Source organism: Sinohyriopsis cumingii, chromosome 13, assembly GCF_028554795.1.
Source record: "Sinohyriopsis cumingii isolate HCF-2022 chromosome 13, ASM2855479v2, whole genome shotgun sequence".
Lineage (NCBI taxonomy): Eukaryota > Metazoa > Mollusca > Bivalvia > Unionida > Unionidae > Sinohyriopsis > Sinohyriopsis cumingii.
Window position 1 is genome coordinate 30,046,613 of NC_142973.1, and position 6,000 is coordinate 30,052,612.

A 6,000-nucleotide genomic window follows, 5' to 3' on the forward strand; every position below is an offset into this window, starting at 1 on the left:
GAGTCCATCATTTGAGACATATGTAGATTGATAAATTCCAGCCAGTTTTGGAGAATACGTCTCAGCTTTTTTCCTTTTTCCCCCACATCAAATCATTTAATCAGTATAATCAGTATAATTTAGCATGAAGACAAATAATTTAGTTACTATCCATCACTATCCATGGTGGGTGGGTTTTATTTGAGTAGAGGTGGTGCATGGCATGGATGAATGGGAGTAACAAATAATAAAATGCGTAGGGATTTGACATCGCGACTTGTCGAACTATCTCTTCTTTTGAACAAGGTAATTAAATATGTATAGGGCATGGTCGACAAAATGGAGTTATTGTAATAAACATGTGTTATGTGCTATTTGCATTTGCGTTTCCTTTATAGATTCGTTAGATATAAGTGATTATTCGTTGATAATGGTGAACGGGTGTTGGGAAAATATTTCTCAGCACGAGTAATTTGCCAATTTCTAGGAGCAGACGTCATAATGTACATTATTCACGAGACTCTGTGTCAGCATAGACTAGTTTCACAAAATGGACCATCCTTAATTTCTTCACAAGAGGAATTATCTTAATATTTTTAGATACACGTGTTTAGTAATTTGAGACAGAAATAATTCTTTTTAGTATGTTTTGGGGTCTTGTTTATATTGCATGGCGTGAAGATCTAATATCCGGCTAAAAATGCTTATTATTAAGTCATACAAATGTGAAACAAGAGAAAAACCATGCAAGTGTCAAGTTTGAGTTTCATGATGTGCTGTAATTATATGATTATAACAAAATAAATTTAGCTTTTTGCTCGTTTAAGAACTTTTCAGATGACAGTGACTGTTCTTTTCAGGTCTTTGGAACTAACGGAAAACACTGACTATCAAGCCACGCTAACGCATGTGTTTGATTCGCTCGGTATGCGTTTAACATTATATATATCTGCATGGTTCCCTACGTATTCGTGAGAAATCTAGGCAATATAATAGACCTTTGGTTCTCCAAAATGACAACACGTATGCAGATTACTTTATCAAATATATGTGACCGACCCTCTCTCTCTCTTCGGGTGCATGCAGTAAATACTACAAACTTGCATGAACATGTCGATTACGATAAAGCGGTATTGGTCTGGTTCTCGAGGCATATGTTTAGTCACAGCCCACCCTTATCAGCTGTTCAGCCATCACAAGTATATTCCACAAACCTAATCGCAAAACATTCACAATCCTGAAACTGGATTACAGACACATACTCCTGGTAAGTGAACATTTATGTTTTTTAAATAAAGGGATACAAATCATTTTTCAGCGAGATGGTTTCAATTCCAGAAGATATTTTCTTTCAATATATTTGATATCATTGTGTTTTTAGATGTAATCAGGTTTAACTGTGAATATCTGATAATACATAAGGAATATATTTTTATATTCTATATTATTCATTCTGTTGTCAACAATTCGGTTGAGTTTAAATGTTTAATGTTAAAAATGGTTTCTTTCTCATTTTATATAAGGGCTCGGCTATTTTCTAAAGTACATTTATCGGTCAAATATATTCATAATTTTAAATTGTTTTTGCATATGTTCATGTTGCAAAAAATGTGGAACTAGTATAAACATTATGCTAGAGTCTTATTTGCCGTCCATTTGTTGATTATGCAACTTTTCGAAGAAACAAAAACGTAATTAATGTTCAAAACTCAGTATTGAATGATGTTTTGTACCATTGGTGTAAGAAGAAAAGGACCTCCAATCAATTTTATTTTTCTTGAAGCGAAGTAGACTCGTATTCAGAAAGGTCTCTCTTTAGTATGTGCATGAAAAAAAATGTACACAACTGTGATACTATATATATTCAATAATGATTGTTGGTTGCTATACACATAGTAATCAGTCCTGCGCATATAAAATATGTCATAGTCGCAAAACAGCATAAGAATATAAATAACAAACCTAATAATCTGTGCGTGTTTCATCCATAGTTCAGGGTTTTAGGACCTGTAGGTGTATTCCAATAACACCATATTAACTATTTTAATAACCGCTACAACAACTGTTTATTTCTATTACTTCTGGTGACTGAGAAACGTAACTAAATGGACAAGGAAAGCAATAAATTTTGAAAGAGACAAGCTGTACGTTCTGGCCAGAATTCAAGAAAAAAAAGGAAAAACCTTTAAACAGCACTTACAGAGTAATGCTATTTGAAGATTGCAGCTCACAATGCCCCCATATATATATATCTGGCTGCATTAACATAGCGTTCTCAGTTTCTTTGCCTACCTGTCTTGTGTCGCTCTGTATGGATGAATGCGTAAATAGATGCATGTATGTGTGCACAGTTTGTTTGCATGTACGTAACTGTCCATCTTTATGTCGAATGGTACTCAAATGAAAATACTGATCTAAAATAACACATCTGAATCGCATATAATAATTTCCTAAAGGTTAAAGTTCAAGTTATACAATTTTTTTTAAAGAACTCTTGTCTTCAATATTAAACTCTCAGTTATTAGGAGAAGTTATACTTGTCTTTTTTCTTTCTCGCAAAACCAAAGTATTGAGACCTCGAACCTTATGCTGTGAAGCATAGAAAGCGGTCATGGAGGCGAAATGCGGCAATCTCGGCCGCTGGTGGGTTCTGCATGTGTGTCTTTTGTGTGTATTGACGCAAGTGCAAAGCGGTTTCATAAACTTCCGGCCTGGATACGAATACATCTACCGACTGAATGCTACAGCTGACGTCATCAGTGTTGGAAATTTCATTCTTCGAGCAAAGGTCAGTTAAAAAGTAGCAAAATACTATGATCACTTTATACATAAATAAATAGGTATATAAATATAAAGAGCAACAAAATGCGAAAAGCTGAACACATGAGAAATATATGTTGTTATACAAAAAATTACATGATCTATATAAACATTTTAAACTTTTGAGGTGATGGATAACCATACTGAATAATAATAATAATAATAATAATAATACTATTGATAATATACTATTAATAATAATAATAATAATAATAATAATAATAATAATAATAATAATAATTATTATTATTATTATTATTATTATTATTATTATTATTATTATTATTATTGACTTTTAAGAGTAATATCATGCATATTCTTTCTCTGGAATATTCAGCTCTAAGATCAATGTGTTTCCTTAAATGTTTACTTTGTAACAACTCATGCTTGCCTAGCTATGGAGGCATTATCAGGACCAGCACTACCATACATACAACTAGTCGGTCGCCTTGGGCGCCAGGCTTAAACGGGCGCCAAAGTAGTGTGTGTGTGTTTATGTGTGTGGGGGGGGGGGGGGACGCCAAACTCATATTTCGTCTAGGGTGCCAAAAACTCTTGGGCTGGCTCCTTTTGTTTTTGTAAAGTTCAACGATGTTTAATGTCATCGCTCAGCGCAAAGCTCATAGATCATTTAATATCTCTCCTTTTTTCACTTCACATAGTATTTATAATGAATACAAAATATTCTCATTGACAGATCAGCTACACAAACATCCAGGAATTATCGGACAGCCAAGAGCTTCTATTAAGAGTGTATGGCTTCCAGTTCTCTCCGATCGGACAGCCTGGTAGGATGATATCTTGCGTATTATATTTACTAGTATGTAAAGGTTGCTTTAAAACTTTAACGATTCTTTAAGGTAACGCCTCTAAGAAGTAAAATTCCGAACCGACCACATAACACAGTCTACCTGATTTATGCAAGTACCTGTTTTCAAAGAAGTCCATAGACTGTAAATCTGGACTACAATCATTCTTTATCTCGTCTTAAGCATAACAATGCAAGAGTGCTGGTGGTATTACTTAAAGTTAACAATCGCTATTCCAGACCAAACTATCGATATAATGTAAAATAGTCTCACTTTCTCTATTGCACATGTTTAACGTATTATTGGTGACAATAAAAATACCTATTATATCTAACTGTATGCATTGTTATCCTTAGCACACAAAGAAACACGCACGCACACGCACACATAGAGAATAGTTCTGTTGCTTTATGATCACTGACGTTTTATATACAGTGATTAAATTTCTTAATATCTATGTAAACGTTCCGAAGGCTTGTTTACGTCACTCTTGGGGTGAACGGGTGCGTTGTGTTTATTTGCGTTGCTCACCTGTTAATAATATGCTGTTTTATCCACATGATGGACTCAATGATCTACGTAATACTATTCTAGTAGAGGGCCACTTAATGGATTCAGTGATTTGAATAATACTATTCTAGTATAGGGCCACTTAATGGACTCAATGATCTACGTAATACTATTCTAGTAGAGGGCCACTTAATGGATTCAGTGATTTGCGTAATACTGTTCTAGTAGAGGGCCACTTAATGGATTCAGTGATTTGCGTAATACTATTCTAGTATAGGGCCACTTAATGGATTCAGTGATTTGAGTAATAATATTCTAGTAGAGGACCACTTAATAGATTCAACGATTTGCGTAATACTATTTTAGTATAGGGCCACTAAATGGACTCAATGATCTACGTAATACTATTCTAGTAGAGGGCCACTTAATGGATTCAGTGGTCTAAGTAAATTCAAACAAGAATTCTGACTGTCTTTTAGTATTGTTCATCTTAGCGTTCGTTTTATCAGTCGTTATTTCTATCTATATGCATAAATGATCGTGCATCTGTTTGTCTCTTTCTATTTCACTGTAAATGTGCATGCTTTTCTTTTCCTTGATCACGTATGTAATAGCTTGGACATCTGGTATTGATTTATTCAATACATATTGCAGCATATTTAATACATCTTTGCTCGACTTTTACAACCGTTTTACTCGTTCATAAAGACATGAAGGAAAAATATATATTTTTTTGTTTTAAATTTTCTTTGCTGTATGTAAACATATCTGTAAAGGTGATATCGTCCGGACACTAAACGAAATATGCGTTGTAGATTTAACTTTCAAATTAAGAACCTTAAGCAGATTATTACAATGTTTATAAGAGACTCGTATGGATTCTGCTTTCCTGGTACAACACCATGTCTTTCACCACTCAATGTCGACTTTATTCCTGACCGCCTGAGTTAGGATTATCAAAAATAAAATGCTTAAATGTGAGCCGGAAGGTCAACACAATCGTCTTGAGTTCTCGAGTCGAGTGATACTAATGTCTCTTGGTTTGCAAATTATGGAGTCGCAGATATGTTATCATTGTTTAAATAAAAGGACTGTTGTTTCTGAAGAGGACAGAAAATAAAAATGACAAAGCCTATCTGCATCACACTCAATTTTGAAATCTGAGCGAAAAATGTAGCTTTGTTTTTGTTTTCTTTCACTGTTATCTTATCAAGCCTCGGTCCTGGCTGTAAAGTTACATAAAGTGAAAAAAGAAGGTCGGACGTAGTCTGTAACAAATTACGATGTTAAATTCCTCAGGCAGGTGCTTGTTTATGCTAATACGAAATAAACCAGACTCTATGGTACATAATACATTTTCAAAGAATTAATTTCAAAAGGTTTTGAGTTCAATTCCAATTCATATACGCACATTTTTTTTCTTATTTAACGAAACATAGGCAAAATTGAAAAGAGGGAATAAATGCACATTTAATTGTTTACTTTGATAAGCCAATGACAAATATATTGAGAAAAACTCCAATGTATTATCTCATTTGTAATCCCTGACTGATAATCAACATTCGTAACCCGGGTCTTGACGTCGTAATTGTACGGTTCGTAGTAACACACACACACACACACACACACTTTTATTTATTTATTTATATACAGAGAGACAGACAGTCAGACAGACAGACAGAGATGTCGGCCTTAGAAATTATTTCGAAAGTATGTCGTGCAACAATCTTTATTCAAATACAAGGATATTTCGCGTGCTTTTGGTGGCTTAAAGGTAGACTTGCAGGATTCTAGATTCCCGATCGAAAGGGTCCGGCTTCGAATCCTGTCATGCCATCAGCCCTGGTTGAGCTACCGTATTGTGTCAGTAGGCACGGCACTT

General features: G+C 34.4%; 1 long non-coding RNA gene across 1 annotated transcript; it reads left to right on the top strand.

Annotated features, from left to right (window-relative positions):
• Nucleotides 1-1,123: 1,123 nt before the first annotated feature.
• On the top strand, nt 1,124-3,843 carry LOC149785129 (uncharacterized). The gene is made up of 3 exons (XR_016413485.1): nt 1,124-1,246; nt 2,547-2,767; nt 3,497-3,843. It is a non-coding gene; the product is annotated as an uncharacterized LOC149785129 (long non-coding RNA).
• The last annotated feature ends 2,157 nt before the right edge of the window (nt 3,844-6,000 follow it).